The sequence below is a fragment of the Sus scrofa genome, chromosome 1 (assembly GCF_054392235.1).
Source record: "Sus scrofa isolate SSC_HxYL_T2T_F1_AM1 chromosome 1, Sscrofa_HxYL_maternal_Yorkshire_Landrace_v2.0, whole genome shotgun sequence".
Lineage (NCBI taxonomy): Eukaryota > Metazoa > Chordata > Mammalia > Artiodactyla > Suidae > Sus > Sus scrofa.
In genome coordinates this window covers 858,348-874,964 of record NC_139383.1, presented here as the reverse complement: position 1 = coordinate 874,964, position 16,617 = coordinate 858,348, and the positions used below count along the sequence as shown (strand labels likewise).

Sequence of the window (16,617 nt, the reverse complement as noted above, 5' to 3'; positions counted from 1 at the left end):
GCCCTGGGCAGAAGGCGGGGCGTGGGGTGGGCCTCCCCCAGGCGCGTGGGCTAGACAGGGCTGTGCTCGCGTGGAGGAGCCCAGGGGTGAAGCCACATCCAGCCCCACGGGGCAGGGGCCCGGTTCCAGACCCTGGGCTGTAGAGGGACGTGGCCCCCGGAGGGAGGAGGAGGAAGACCAGCAGCTGGACAGGGGGCTGGAGCCTGGGGAGGGGTCGGGGTCCCTGACTTCAAACACCAGAGAAAAGGGGTCTTTGGCCTCGGCAGCAGATGCAGGATCCACAGCCGAAGGCGACCCAAGATCCCCCCTCAGCCCTGGCAGCCACCTGCTGGGCAGCAACTGCCAGTCACAATAAACATCTGAGTGTCAACCAAGGGCCACAACCTGTCGGAGCCGTGGCCGGCGCTCAGCAGAGAGGTCTCCGCGCCCGCGGGCCGTGGGCCCGAGAACAACCCCGGCTGGTACCACGCGCTCCTGCGGCCTGTGGGCAGGTCCAGGGAACCAGCGGGGTCACGGATGAGTAGAGAAAGCGGCCTCTGTGTCCATCTACAGGAAAACCGAGTGCATGCAGTGTGGGGGGAATCGGAGGCCCAGCCAGGCGCAGCCCCCTGGGGACACGCAGCCTCGGGTCCCTGTGGGACCCGTGGAGACAGGAGGTGCGGGACGGGCAGGGGACCATCGGGCCTTCAGGTGCTGGCGGGCGGCAGCGTGGAGGGCGGGTGGCCGCGGGGCAGGGGCGTCCGGGCGCATCTGCTTCCTCTCAGGCTCGCGTCCTGGGTGAGTGAGCGCGGGGCCCTCGCCCTCCCGTGGGCGGAGGCTTCTGGGAACTCGGCTCTAACCCGCGGCAGCAGAGCAGCAACAAGAGCGTGTGGTTCCCGCGCCTGTGCCGGGCTGGTAGCCGGAGAAGATTCCTGAACAAATGCTCACGTGGATGGGGGCCAGGCTGGATGAGGTCACGGGCTAGTTCCATCCTTGGTGCAAAGGGAGCCGCGCACAGCAAGGCTGGACCCGGGGCCAGAGCCTGGCGGGCACGCGCGGGGAGGTGGGGGCCGCAGTGGGGGAGAAACGCGAGGGTGGGGTGGGTGTCGGGAAGGCCAGGCCCGGCCACAGACCAGCTCGGGATGCAGCCCAGCCCTCCGGCCCCGCTTCCTCCCCGAGAAAACCACGGAGTCAGAGCCGGGCGGGGTCGGCCCAGGTGGTCCGTGCCTCCGACCGCCTCCCTCGCCGGGGTCCCCAGCATGCGGCCGGGTGCTTGGAGGCGGGACGGGACTTGGGGGCTTTTACGGCTTCTGGCCTGAGGGCAAGGGGGCTGCAGGACCACAGAGGCCGTGGTGCTGGGTCGCGGCCGGCAGAGGCGGGCCGCTCTCCCCCCATCGGCCCTTCCTTCCGCAGGTTCCCTGCACGTCTGGGCAGACCCTCCGAGAGGCCGTAAGCAGACAAAGACCCCCACAGAGTGCGCCTTCGATCTAGTGGGGACCAAGGGGGACACACGGACCTGGCTCCAGCAGGAGGGAGGATGCCCTCCCTCGGCGTGTCCTGTGTGCCCACCCTTGTCACTCTGCACCCCGGGGCCAGGCCTCCTCCCGGCCTCCCTGCTCACTCACCACCTGGCTCAGCCCTCGCCGCGGCCAGGCCGCGCCCCGCTTGGCTTTAGACTCATGGGTCTGACTTCTGCTGAGACGCTCCATGGGAGATAAACCCGCGTCCACGGCGAGCCTGATGCCCTGGCCTGGCTCCACACCCCGTCTCACAGAGCAGCCCCTCCAGCCAGGCGGTGAGTCACCCGATCTTATCTCCCCCGCTCCCAGCCTCACGGCTGCCAGCCCCATCCCACTGGGGAGGCGTCTGGAGCCAGGACGGGCTCCAGGCCCGGCCCTCATGCAGCGCCCAGCACCCAGCCCTCCTTCCCATGACTAAATCGCAGCGGGTGCCCTCAGCAGGGGCCCCAGCGGCTTGGGAAAGGCGCTGGCCGAACATTAGCTGCCTACAGGGCAAGGTGGCCCCCAACCCTCCCTGGAGTGACCAGAGGAACACTGTGGGAATGACACCCTGGAGAGCCCTGCTGCCGCCCCCAGGGCCCTCCCCCGATCTTCTGTGGTCACCCCTCCCCGCCACCTTCCCGCCTCCTCTGGCTCCCCTCCCGCTCCCTGTCACCCTCATGTGCCACAAATGCTATTCTCCGGGCCCTTGAACTTGCTGTCCTTCTGCCCAAAACACTTCCCAACACCTGTGCTCTGATGGCTGAGTCTCTACTGCAGTTACTCAGGCCTCAGTGCCGAGGTCTCCCCCAGGCCCGGCAGTCAGGACCCCTCCGTGCACCCAGCACCTCCCACAGGTACCTGGGCTCTCAGGACCGCATTTACTCGAAGGTTATCTGCTGATCCTGGGTGTGGGCCGCCAGGTGGGTCCAGAGCCGGCAGAGTCATGAGGCAGGACGCAGGGTGGATGACAGGAGTTAAAGGAGAGTCCAAAGCCTAGCCGCCCTCAGGGCACCGCGATGCCAGAGGGTGTGGGAGACGGCAGAGCCGGGCATCCAGCCAGTGGGGGCCACATCTAAAGGGCACCCCTCACCCCTTCTAGGACAGGCCTCCTTGGTACCTTATTCTCGTCGGGTGCTGGACGGCAGCTCTCTCCCGCCCCCACCCCTGGAGCAAGGTGCCGGCAGAGACGAGGAATCGGCGTCCCGCCCTGTGGGAGGGGGGCGAGGAGAGCAGGGCAGGGGAGCGGGCTCCAGCCCCCACGGGTTCAAAGCAGAGCCTTGGGCTTAACGAGGAACCGAGTTCTAGTGAGAACCCGGGGACCGTCTGCTGCGCCAGCGGGTGCATGCACACAGCTGGACTGCGTCGAGGCAGCCGGCCAGAGACGGAGAAGTCCAACAGCAGAGACAGGGTGGGGACCAGGAAGGACACGGCACCCACGAGGGGGCTGCCCTTCCTCGGGAGGCAGGGACTCATCCAACCCGAGGCCCGGGAGTGGCATCCGGGTGGACACGGAGCCGCCCCTCCTCTGTCCCCCCCCAGAACCTCCAACAGAAGCTGCTCGGGATCCACTTGTCACGTCCCTTGTCCTCGGCGCCAAAGAGCAATGACGCCTGCCCTCGGGAGCGCCACGTGGCCGAAGGACCCGCTTGGGTTCTCCCGATCAGGATCTCGGCGCCTGCATTTCTGTCGGCTGCTCAGTCCAGGTGCCGGGCGCTTCGCTTCTTCTCAAACCCCCCCGGCGGCCAGGCTGGGACACACGGGGCACAGGAAGGCGAGGGCCCCCAGCCCCCGGGGGCCCAGCGTGGATGTGACCCCGCAGGAGCCCCGGGCTGTTTACTGTCCGCACACGGTCAGCGAAGGGCGCTGTGTCGACACGGTGTTTCTATGGGGTTTCCCCGAATTTGCTTCACTTCGCAGGGTTTTGCTCAACGCTGTCTTTCGGGGGAAACGCCTTTGTGCTGAGTCACTGCGCGTGTCCTAGGAGAGGGCACGCTTGGCCGCGGTTTGCACCAGCAGGCTCACGTGACTGACACTTGCACAGTGTTGCCGGAATCAGCAGCAGGAATCTCAGCACAGAGACAAAACGGGCAGATGCTGGCCCGCGGGCGCCGCGCTCCCGCTCACTCGGCGGCCACGCATGTGCGTGCAGGGTGCCCGCGCTCCTCGGGCAGAGGGCAGGAGGAACCCGGCGATGATCCCCGCTCCGGCCAACACGACAGCTCCAAGTCTGAGTCCCAGGCTGAGCGAGCTCGACCTTTGGCCAAGTGCAACCTCGGGGAAGAGTTTAGAAGTATCTTCTTCCTTCTCGATGTCTCTGCAAGTTCGTGATGAGGCCAAATTGTGCCAGATGTCCTAAGCCCCCAGAGGGGCTCAGGGCCTTCATTCTCTGCTCACTTTTGGACAGTTTCAAAAAGTGTTTGGCAAACTTTATGTTCTCATCAGGGCCCTGCAGGGAAACGACCCCAGAGGGTGTACACGCGCAGAGATCCGTGACAGGTAATCGGCTCCCACGGAGCTGACTGTCTCGAGAGCTGCGGCAGGCCGAGCCCCACGACAGCTGACAGCTTAGGTTCGGTCCTTGTCCAGAGGCCTTGACCCAGGCCTCCACCTGTCCAGTCTGGGGGCCAGAATGCTCGAGACCCATGAACAGCCGATGTTTCAGTCGAGGCGTCCAGATCCAAAGACAGGCAAGAAACGCTGCCTCCTCTTCAAGGCAGGGTGAGCCTTCTTGCTCCAGTCAGGCCTTCAGCTGATTGGACAAGGCCCACCCACCCCGCCGGGGCCATCGGCTCCACGCGGTCCACGATCCAACTTGTCCAAAAGCACCCTCCCCAACGCTACAGAACAGTGTTGGGGAGGGTCTGGGCTCCCCATGGCCTGGTCCAGGTGGCACAGAAAATCAGCTATCACAGCGTACGTGGGAAAAGTAAAAACCAGAAGGAAAAAGCAGAGATGAGCTGGTCCTCTCGGAGACACGGGTTAGTGAGGAGCGAGCGCTGGGCCGTCAGAATGCCGGTGCTTCCGCACGGCGACCCTGAGGCTTGAGAGCAAGACAGCTCACAGGGAAGCTGAGGTCGCGAGGAACCCACGTCTTCAGGCCACACTTGCGAGACTGAAAGTGTTTCTCGTCCTGTGCCTTTCATTCTTCCCATTTCTGAAGCTAGTGAAAAATGGGGAGCAGCCCAAGAAATGGCAAAAAGACAAAAGAAAAAAAGGGGGAAAATCAACTCTTCTGCTTGTAAAATCGTGTAAGACATTTTATTTTCTTCATTCAGAAGAGCAGTGGAAAAGTCCACAGAGCCCTATTCATTTGATGAGTCACCTGGGACAGCGTGCAGCGTCCAGTCACAAGGTCCACAGTTTCAACTGAAATCGTCAGTTCAAAAGTGAAGCCGATCAACTCCTAAGCGAAGCTGGGAAAACGAAGTAAGTTCCAGGCTGTCCCAGACCCAGAGCAAGCCACGGTCTAAGAGCACCATGTGCAAATACTGCAACTTACCTCAGAGTCCCGTTTTCTTAGTATTTCTCCTAATGCCTAGCGCACGTACGTGCGGTTCTCTCTAGAAGGCTTCGAAAACATGCTCATATTTTTACCTACACAATTTCATTTTTAGTTTTTAAAGTCTATCATAGATGGGGATATTTTCTTAATTTTCTTTTCAAAAACCAGTTTAGCATATAAAAACCCAACTGATTTTTGTATGTTACTTTGGACTTTGCGACTATGCTGAATTTGTTTGTTGGCTCCAACAGTGTTTGTGTGGAATCTTCAGGGTTTTCTATACACCAGATCTCGTCATCTGCAGAGATAATTTGATTTCCCCCCTTCTAACTTGGACGACTTGCATTTCTTTTTCTTGCCCGATTGCTCTGGCGAGGACTGATAAGAACCGGGTTGAAGAGATGTGGGGAAAGTGGGCATCCTTGCTGTGTACCAGCTCTTAGAGGAAAACCCTTGTTTTTCACCTCGAGTAAGATGTGGGTTCTGGGCCTTTTACACACGGTCTCATTGTGTCGGGGTGCACTTCTTCTACATGTAATTTGTTGCGTGGTTTTATAATGAAAGGAGGGTGAATTTTGCCAAGTGTCTCTTCTGCATCTAGTGAGCTAATCATGCAATTTCTGTCCTTCATTCTGGTAAGGTAACACATGGACAGATTTGGGGATACTGAGCCGTCCTCGTGTCCCAGGGATAAATGACACCTGGTCATGGCGTGTGATCCTTTTAATGTGTTGGGGAATCCAGGTTACCGATATTTTGTCGAGCGTTTTCATATCCCCATTCATCAGGGATACTGGACTACAGTTTTCTTCTCTGATGGTGTCTTTGCCTGGCTTGGATGTCAGGGTAAAGCCGACCTCAAAAATGGCGTTTGCAAGTGTTTCCTCTTCTTCCATATTTTGGAAGAGTTTAAGAAGGACTGTGTTAATTACGCTCCAGATATCTGGTAGAATTCACCTGTGAAGCCATATGTCCTGGGCTTTTTTACTGAGATTACTGACTCAATCGTCTGATTTGTTACTGGTCTGTTCAGAATTTCTACATCTGGGGAGTTCCCGTCATGGCTCAGCGGTAATGAACCCATCTGGGATCCATGAGGACATGGGTTTGATCCCTGGCCTCACCTAGTGGGTTAAGGATCTGGCGTTGCCATGAGCCCTGGAGTGGGTCGCAGACCTGGCTCAGCTCTGGACCTTGCAGTGGCTGTGGCTGTGGCTGGGTTGTAGGTGGGCAGCTGCAGCTCCAATTCGACCCCTAGCCTGGGAACTGCCATATGCCGTGGATGAGGCCCTAAAAATACGAAGCAAGTAAATAAATAAATAAAATCCCAGTACCATCCTACTACGTCCCTATCAGAACGGTTAAAGTTCAAAAGCTTGACCCTCCCATGTACTGGCAAGGGTGTGGAAGAACTGAGCTGGGCGCTCATCCTCTGTGCGGGAAGGCAGTCCCATTTTGGAAAAGTTTAGAATGGAGTTTGTCCATTTTTTCAAATGGTAAACATACACCTGCCACACAACCGGACCGCTCCCTGTCTGGCCATTTAGTCAAGATAAATGAAAGCCCATTTCCACTCGGCTGGTACAAGAAGGTCTGTAACAGTGGTAGGTAATAGCCCCTCACTGAAAACAACTCAGTGTCTATCAACAGATCAGGTATTAAGTAAAGAAGTGGTATATCCATTCAATGGAATTCTACTCATCCATAAACATCGATTATTAATACATGCAGCCATATGAATGAATCCAAATGTAGTCATGCTGAGTAAAAAAATCCAGACAAAAAATTTCGTGATCTATCTGCATAAACTCTGGAAATGAAAAGTGACAGAAAGAGGGCCAGCAGTTGCCTCAGGAGGGGAAGGTGGGGGAGGGCTGAGAAGGGTGGGGCCATGGGGACACAGGAGGAAAGTGTGGAGGAGGTGACGCGGGGATGTTTTGTGCGTGGTGAAGCATCAGGAGGCTACGAATGTCACAGAGCATCGGGGCTCACCCTCTAGACACGTGCCATCTGTTCCGGGTAGTTACGACTCACCACTGTCTAAGAGGCAGTAGGAACTGAGTAACATCTAGAAATGGCCAGTTCCACCTCGCAAAAGCCAGTTGTTCAATTTCCAAAATGCTGCGAGCCCCTGAGCCTCAAACTGGTCGGCTGGAGCTCCCCACTCTGACTTGTTTCACTCAGCATCATGTCCTCGGGGTCATCGTATAGCCAGATGGCCCTAAGTTGGTACAGGGCACATTTAAACATGTTTCATCATGATTGTAAACAGGCGTTTAAGCATTTGCACGTGACGAGACACCTGTTCCAGACACTTAGTTTCCAGCAGGAAAACGCACTGAGTACATTGCAAAGAGCAAGTCTGGCTGCCTGTTCGCACGGGGATTTGAGGTGTCCGCAAATACGCTCTCAGCTTTGAACTGGGCACAGGTCTCCTCAAACGAGGGCCACGCCGGCTGTGTACACTTGAGCCTGCAGGCGTCTGATAAGCTGACCTAGCGGCTGCCCAAGCTGTCCCGCCCCGCTGCCACCTGCTTTCGTGCTCAGGCGGCCGTCCCAGGGGAAACCGACCCTCGAAGGCTTCGGCGCCTCACTGCACAACAGCCACGGTTCCAGCACTGAGGCCCTGAGCTCAATGGCTCACCGAGGGGGTGGGAGAAGCACGGGGACTCCTAGAGGCCGGACGAAGGGTGATCAGGTTTGCATCACCTGACCCGGGCGTGTCGGCGTCACTGTCGATGGCATGGAGTTTCCAGCGTCTTCGAGAGGCCCTTTCTCTGAAATGCTTGCCTCGTGGATGGACGAGGTCCCTTCTACAACCGTCTCCGTTCCCAGGGCTTTTACACCCTCGCTGCCAAAACCCTGCAGGGGAGGGAAAGCTGATGCTGCCGCGGGAACCGAGGGGCGGCTGGGTTGTGGGCGTCTGCCTCGCCGCCCTCCTCTCCACCCAGCTCCCCCCGGGGCCGCAGCGTTTCCCTGGGGAGGCGTGGCAGGGACAGTCAGTCCAAGGAATCCTGTTGCTGGTCGGGCAAAGCCTGCCTCTGGCGGTTTAATCTTTCCTTTAACCTCAGACTCGCTCCTCCAGGCACCTGTCCCTCCAGCGCCCACTCGGAGACCTGGCTCTCGAGGCTCTAGCTGGCTTAGGCGTCCACACCAGACATGCAGGTGTGTGGGCGCAGGGCCAGGTACAGAGAAACCCGGGGGCCGGCGTGTGGCAGCCACTCATTGGGTCTCCACGGAGTCACTCACTCCCGAGCCCCGGGAGATGCCCCGTCACCAAGATAAGGCCAGTGGCAGGGGATCGCCGGTTCCCCTCCAGTCCCAGACTTCTCTGGGTGTTGAGTTGTATTTCACAGATTTTCAGTCCACGTCCGTGCAATTCTCCAGAAATTTACAGTAAAGTACGACAGGGAGCAACAGAAAGTGATTTTTCTGGGGTTCTTTTTTTCCTGAAAATCAGAGATTTTCTGATTTTTCAGGATCTTCTCCAGTCTTATCCACAGGACCCCCACCTTTCAGGCTAACTGCTGTCCCGTAGTTTGCTGGTACTTCTCGGAGTAACAGCCCGCAGCTGCCTCATCTTTGTATCTGCCAGCAGCCTGGGTGGGACACTGACCAGGCATCGCTGAAGCCGAAATCGAGAGATGACACTAGCACAAGTCATAGAACTGCTGTAGACTCTGATGCCTATTACTTCTTTCTTTCTCTCTCTTTTTTTTTTTTGTCTTCTAAGGGCCGTGCTAGCGGCATATGGAAGATCCCAGGCTAGGGATTAAATTAGAGCTATAGCCACCAGCCTACACCACAGCCACAGAAACTCGAGATCCGAGCCACATCTGTAACCTACACCATAGCTCACAGCGACGCCGGATCCTTAACCCACTGAGCAAGGCCAGGGATGGAACCCGCATGCTCATGGATTCTAGCTGGGTTCACTGCAGCTGAGACACGATGGGAACTCCCTGATGTCTCTTCGTAATGGACAGAGCTCTAAATGCAACTGCGTTATGTACGTGCAAGGCCAGTCTTGGCGTCTGAACCAATGCTGCCAGGCACCCTGGCCCCCACGCTCCCACTTCCTGCGTCTGAGGACCGTCTAAGAAAACGGGGTGAATTCCTCGGGGAGACCTGAGGTTTCTAAGTCCTTCAAAGAAACTGCACTGACTGCTGTCTTCGATATCCCTACTTAGGTTTATTCAAAAAACCACCCCAAAGTAGATCTGTTACTCCTAACCCTGGATAAACATGCGCCTGGTCAAGGCTGCTTAAACTGTGTTTCGGAGCCAGTAACAGACACTCCGCAGAGAAAACCGATGCTATGAACCTCTCCTTCCAGAGGGTCCGCGTCAAACACAGCAGACGCCTTCCCGAGGCCCTGTCGCTGGCACTCTCCCTGGAAGGAGGGCCTGTGCCGAGGCCCGGGGAGGCCGGGCACCGCTGTCTGGTTGGCATTTACGGGCCGTGCCTTCTCCAGAGAGGAGGACAAGTGAGCCAGCCAGATTCTGGCTGGTACTTTATCTCCAGGGATGTAAGGGAGGCAGAAAATTAGACACTGCGTGTTGAAAGGACTTATGTGATGCACAGTTTGGAGGCCACGGGAGCCTAAAGGATTCCTGGAATGGCCGAGACAGGCCTGAACCCGCCCTTCCTGCAGCCAAGGACTGGTTAACTCAGTACTGTTTGCAGCTGGGTGGACATATCAGAAAGGGCTGCTGGTCAACCTCCAAGTTCAGCGGCTTCCTTGGGCAAGCAGGTGTCCTGCTCCAGTTGGCAGGTGCTCAGCCTGCACCCGCGGGGTGTGGCAGCCAGCAGGAGTTGCGTTCACTTCCCAGGTCTCCCGGGTTGCACACCCACCAGTGGTTCCCTACACATGAGAGTGTAGGTGGGGCATCCGTTCCCTCCGAGCCGGCCCTAAACTAGCCGCTGTCACTTCTGCTCATGTCCTGCCACCAAGGCATGTGCATGGCCCGGCCAGTGCATTTCTAATCCAGAGGAGGAAGGCGGGTGGGCAGCCAGCCACCCCACGCGGAGCTTCAGAAGGGGCTCCCTGGCCTCCGTCCGCAGCTGCTGCTTCCTCCACGTGGGCACAGGCAAAACAGGGACGTGCTGATCGGAGTCATCAGCCGAGTGACACAGACCAATCCCCCTGCTGGGCGTGAACCCCAAGACCAATTCATCACGCCAGTAGTTTTTGACTAAATTGTAAGACACCTTACAACTGACTGAATATTGTATATTAACAATGTGCTAATGATGTATTAATAATAGCTGATACTGTATACTGACTGAGAATCGTAAAGCACCTTAGTGTTCAAATCCCGCTCAAAACTGTCCTTCCCTAAAGGATTAGGGTTACGGTGACAGACCCCTGAACAAGGTCTCAATTGTTTGGTTTCAGAGTTTTTTTATGACTTAGCGGATACTACGGGAAACTGAGGAACTAGGAGAAATAATCGAAACTAAATAAACAACCGCCTCCCCTCCGTCGAGGTAACCCTTGCTTTCTCTTCATTCCAGAGATTCGGGACTCTCTCCTTTTGGTGGGCTTGCTGTGAGTATCTTCGTACGTAATTCGGACAGTCGTCGTAAAAGTCGACACCGACTGAAAGCCGTGTGGATTAGCACCTATTTGTCCTGAGCTGATCTTCCCCAAATCAAAGCTCATCTCTGGACACAGGGCTTTGCTGAGACAGAAAAGAAGACACACTAACTGACGATGGTATCGAAGAAGCAGCAGAAGGCATTTCAGCCCCACCACCTCTCATGAGCTTTGCAGCCTTCCCGCCAGCGGGACGCTGTGGGAGCGGCGGGACGGAGCTCCCTGCGCTGCCTTCCGAGCACGGGGACACACGCTGCGGTGTCTACACCTCCCTCTCGCGTCTAGAGGGTCCCCATTCCGTCTATACATCCAACTCCCTGGAGACAGACCTGAAATCAGACTCACTCATGGAGCATCTATGGTGTGCATGGCGTGTGCTGTGTGAGAAAACAAGGGTTGTCGTCTTTTCAGTTTGCGTTTCTCAGCTTCTTACTGAAAACCTGTGGCATTAGAGCTATGTAGGAAAGTTGCCGAGCATCAGCCAATGGAGAAAAACTAGCTTTTTGCAGGGTAGGTCAGGACGGCTCCAAAGACAGGACAGGGAAGCGTCCCTGAAGGATGCTCAGCGCCCCAGGTGAGCCTTCCAAGGGGACAAGGTCACGCGAGCAGAGAGGAAAGACACAGACGCATGGGCCGCATCTCAGCAAAGGAAAGTCATCCGTGTTCCCCGGACGCGGGAATGAGAGGAGACGGGGCCACAGGACGTGCGTTCTGAGGAGCTCAGCTCAGGTCAACAGCAGGGTTCGAGAATTTGCTTGTCTGTTGCAATTGCCTTCAATTTTTTTCAAATGCATAATAAGTGCATACGGTACAAAATTAAAAGCAAATCGCAAGCCACACGTCGTGAAGAGCAACTCTCTCTTCATGCCTCTTCTGCCCCCTCGTCACCACTTCCCTTCCAGGAGCTGCTCTGCTCCCACCTCCTGTGTGTCTCCTGGAGGCCACTTGCACAAACGCCGTCACATGGCCCGGCGGGCAGGGCGGTTCTCACCGAGGGGCGGGCAGGTTGCTGGAAGCTGGTCTCACGAAGTCGCGGTGTACAGGTGCGCCTAGAGAAGCCGCGGGAGTCCACCGTCAGGAAGGGGCAGCGTCAGGCAAAGTCCCGCAGAGCCCTGCCTGGCCACACCATTTGCCACAGAACTGTTAGCGAGAAGGGATGGCAGAGCTTTAACCCAAGCAGGAGGCCTCTGACCGAGGGGCCCTGTCCGACCACAGGGGCTGTGGCCCAGGAAGCCAACCCTGCCTGATTCTGACCCCCAGGTCTTGAATGTGGGTCAGGGAGCTGGGTTCTCCTCGCTCCACGGGCCAGTTGGCGGCGCAGGGCCATCCTGGGGCAGCGGCGGTGGCGGGGGGGGGTCCTCCTGGATCTTTGTCTGCGGGTGCACCGGCCCCAGGGGCCTGGGGGAGCAGGTGCTGGCAGGCGGGGGATGGGGCCGGGGGAGGGCACAGGAATGGTGCCAGGCTCCACGCCACCTGCCATGACCACACCGCCTCGCTGTTTGGAGATTTCTTGGTTGAGCGGCGTCCCTGCTCGGGGACACTGAGGGCGTTTCCAGGGGCTAACGGATAAGTCCGCAGAGATTAAGCTTACGCGTGTGCCACCGCACGCGTTTGACAGGATGGCCACAGGACACTGGGTCAAAGGGCACGTGAATTTTTAACTGAAAAGATGGCCAAATTCCCCTCCGAGGAGTGGGGCCCCGTTTGCTCCTCCTCCAGCAAAGGGTGAGAGACGCCAGGGTTTTAACCAGACCGATCCCTGAGCAGTTCTGCGTTTCAGAAAGGTCGGCCCGGCTACACTGGCAGGCGGTCGGGGGAAATCCGGGGACAGGGAGAAGGTCTAGGCAGGAGGCTGGGCCCCCCAGGACAGATTAGACGTACCCAGGAGGCCGGGCTGTGGGCACGCGGCGGGGGACGCTGTTTCTGATGAAGGCAGGGTGGGCAGGGTCTGAGAACAGAAGAGGTTGAGACTTCACCGGGGACATAGATGGGGAAGCGGGCGCTGGCTGGCGAGGGGGCAGGGGGAGCAGCCCCGGAGGGCCAGTCACCGCACAGACGGGAGGCCGGCCCCACTGCCAGCCTCCCAGGGCCTTGCCCGTCGGCTCCCCAATAGAGGGAGGGCGCTAGGAAAGAGGACAGGGATGAAAAACTGGGGGACCCCACAGCCTCTGGGTGGAGGAGTTGGCACCAGGAAAGGAAAGAGAAAAGAAGCAGGAAGCCGGGTGGGGCTGCCAGCGGGCCATCCCTTCAGCCACACAAATGCAAAGTGATGCAGAATTGCCCCTTTGGGGATGGAACCATCGCCTTGCACCTTCCCTGCTGGAAGGGAGCAAGCGTCAGGATGCTCTCTCACTCCCCTGCCATCCCGCTGCTGCATCCCGGATCCACACGCCTGGCGCTGGAAGAGTCCCGGGGCCACTCTGACCACAAGCTCTGAGGCCGACCGGCTCCAGGCTGTGGGCCATGTCACCCAGAGGGCGGGGTTGGGGGCTGTCCCTCCCTGAAGGAGGAGAAGACAGAGGTGTCTGCAGGGAGGACATCAAGCCCCACCCTTAGGGAAACAGCAGAGGCGGCTGCTTCCGGGTGAAAGTCAGCCTCTCAGTCCTGCCGGGCATCCCGCTTGTGCCCTTGGCGTTCTCAGCAAAGAGCAGAAAGCGAAGCTCCTAAGGCGACAGCACTTAACCACGAACGTCCACCCTCACCAGGGCGGGGTTCTGGAAACGCGGTCTCTCCACCAACGAACACCCTCGTCTCCCCGACTCCGCACCTTTGCTGCCCTTCTCCAAACACTCGACAAGAGACCTTCCTGCCTTCCACTCACTCACGCGGCTATAAAAATTAGGGTTTGATCCTTTTATCTCATGTTACTGACTCTGCAACTTCTTATGTGATCTCCGAATTGATGCTAAATCTAAACACAGCGGCCGGACTCATTAACTCACCAATTCTCAGGAACCAGATCTCTAGAAAGCAGCTTACATCAGAGGCTTCAATCCTCCACAATGAAATTACTTATTTTGCATAATCATTCTCTAGGAAATACATCCTGGCAATGTCCATGTTGTTCATGCGAAGAATAAATTTTTCATGCCAGATAAACAGGAAAAGTCCAAACAGGTTTTTTTTTTCCTTTTCTTCCCTTTTCTTTCTTTAAAATTGAGGTAGGAGTTCCCGTTGTGGTGCAGAGGAAACGCATCTGACCGGTATCTGTGAGGACACAGGTTCGATCCCTGGCCTCGCTCAGTGGGTTAAGGATCCAGCGTGGCCATGAGCTGTGGTATAGGTTGTAGACATGGCTCAGATCCCACATGGCTGTGGCTGTGGCGCAGGCTGGCAGCTGCAGCTTGGATTCGACCCCTAGCCTGGGAACTTCCATATGCTGTGGGTGCAGCCCTAAAAAGCAGAAAAAAATTGAGGTAGAGCTGATTTACAATATGATGTAATTTTCCGGTGTTCAATACAGTGCTTCACAATTTTAAAAGATTATCCCCAGGTATACTTAGTACAAAATACCAGCCATAGTCTCGGTGCCAAACAGTGAATCCCGTAGCTGACCAACAATCGTTCCTACCTCTTAATCTCCTGGCCTTGCCCCCCCTCCCCACAGGAACCACTAGTGTATTCTCTGCTCCGTGACTCTGCTTCTGCTGTTCCGGTCACTAGTGCGCTGTATTTTTTAGACTCCACATGTAGGTGATACTCAGTACTTGGCTTTCTCTGGCTTGTCTCACTTAGCAAAATGCCCTCCAAGTCCATCCGCGTTGCTGCAAAATTTCATTCCGTATTTCTTGATTAATACGCGGAGACGAGTGTCCCTGGAAAGCTTAAGATCCGTGCAGCCGGGCGGGCGACAGGGACTCCCTCCGACTTCCGCACCAGCCGATGGCCTTGGGCCAAAGCTACGCCACCTCGCAGATGGAGTTGAATGAATCGATACACACAAAGTCATCTGTCTCACAGCTCAGCTTGAGGCTTACGGAAGACAGCTCCCGTAACACCGAGGACAGCAGCCCTGCACGGAGATTTCCATCAGTGGTGCAGCCGTGGCCACTGGGTGCGACGACATCACCAGGCACCGGCGTGCCGGCCGTGGGACGTGTGACTCGCAAGTGGCCTTGGCAGCGTCCAGGTGAGCAGGCGCAGACAGGCCCGTGACAGGCCCTCTCTGTGACGTCACCAACCACTGGACTTTCCCCGGTCCCCACGATGCTGAGTCCTCTGTTTCTGTCACCCTGGCGCGGTTCCCGTCCACCAGATCTTCAGCACAAACTCCTGTCCAGTGGGCGTGGTGGAGAGGCGCAGTCCTTCCGAAGGACGCAGGAAGGAAACTGGCCTGTCCAGAACCTTCGCGCGTTGGGAATTCGCGGGAAGGAAACTGGCCCGTCCAGAACCTTCGCGCGTTGGGAATTCGCGGGAAGGAAACTGGGCCAGAACCTTCGCGAATTGGGAATTTGAATAGGCAGAAAAGAGGAATTGTTTCCATTGCTTGTTGCTTCTAATTCATGGGTTAAAGATACCACTGGGGCCCCTGAAATGGGGGCAGGTGGCTCCCTTGTGTCAGGGAGGAAAGCTGGGCAGCGGTCCTGCCGGTTGAGGAAGGAGAGGGAGGAGCCTCCGCAGAAGAGCGCCCGCAGCGCGGCGTGCGCCCCGAGGACGGCTTTTCCCGCATTTCTGCCACTGGGCAGAGCACTGTTTGCAATACGGACGTCAGCAGTAACGGTAAAAGGAAAGGCCGGTTCCGGCTCAGCACTGACCTTGACTTTGTCACTGATGCCTGAGGCATGAACCACAGGAGAGGCAAGACGGCCAACCCCACTTTCCGTCTCATTGTGGCGCCGAGGGTGCAGGACAAAGCGGCTCTGAGCAGGTGCCCGAAGCCAAGCAGGAATGTGGCTGGAAATCCACGCTCCCCTCAGCGCCCCCCGTGGGGAGACAACGGCCTTCTCCTCCTATGAGGGGAAGGGCTGCTCAGATTCCAGGCTTCTTTCTTCGCAGGCCAGGGGTCGAACCACGCAATACAGCAACCCGAGCTGCTGCAATGACAACATGGGATCCTTAACCGGCTGCACCACCAGGGAGCTCCCAGACCCCAAGGTTCATCCACCACAGCTCTCAGCAGGGCCTCAAGGACTGAGGTACTTGAGAATCCACGCCGTGTGTGTGTGTGGCTTTCTCTCCATTGCACGGGATGCTTTCTGACCTCGGGCTCACTCTGGACCCCCTTTCTGCCCCCCTCTTCCTACAGCGTGTCGGTCTGACTCCGGTCTCCTGGGAAGTGTAGCCTGTTGGAGGTGGTAAAACCCGAGCGTCGGGCGTGGGGGCAGGATCCACAGAGGGACACCCTCTCGGGCCTGAGATGTGGGAACTTGCTGCAGCCCCCACCGAGCCAACCAGCAAGCCCCCCCGCCCCCGCCCCGAGAGCAGGAGGCGGTGTGTGTCCTCCTTGCCGTTTCTGTGGGTTCACAGCCCCCTCAGCATCCCGGGCAGAAGCGGGCACTGGCAGCACAGGATGCGGGCTCCCCCAGCTTTCCACCTGCTAAGACCCAGCTCCGGGAACGCTCGCTGGTTCTCTCAGCCGGCATTTCTTCCTCCCTTTAAATTCGCACCCCTGCACCTCCACGTCCCCCCCAAGCGAGACGCGTTCACCCCTCCATTTACTCACAGACCAAACAGCATTTCCTGTGTTCCGAAGCCACATGTTCGCCGCTCAGGAACCCCGAGCCATTATTTCCCAGACTCTTTAGCAGAGGGGACAGTTGCCGTTCCGCAGACAGAAACGGCAGCCCTGCGTGCATCCCTCGCCTGTTAAAACAGAAAAGGGCGCCTCAGAGCCCTTGCAAAGTAAACACACGTCTTGAAACACCTCACATTCCGAAGTGTCCTTTGCAATGACACAAAGCCACCCTGTGGGCATCCCGGGGGCTTGACGGAGGCCAGGAAGCATCACTGTCAAAGGCTTCGATGCAGAAGGCCTGTGAAATCTCACTACTGCCACGCACGCTGGCAGCGGCTGGGCTCCGTGCTGAGTCATTCGG

General features: G+C 57.6%; 1 long non-coding RNA gene across 1 annotated transcript; it reads right to left on the bottom strand.

The window, feature by feature from the left end:
- Positions 1–6,680: 6,680 nt before the first annotated feature.
- On the bottom strand, positions 6,681–16,384 carry LOC146405851 (uncharacterized). Its single transcript, XR_014843311.1, has 3 exons — positions 16,245–16,384; positions 15,337–15,615; positions 6,681–7,845 (listed from the first exon to the last, which is right to left on the bottom strand). It is a non-coding gene; the product is annotated as an uncharacterized LOC146405851 (long non-coding RNA).
- Between the last annotated feature and the right edge of the window lie 233 nt (positions 16,385–16,617).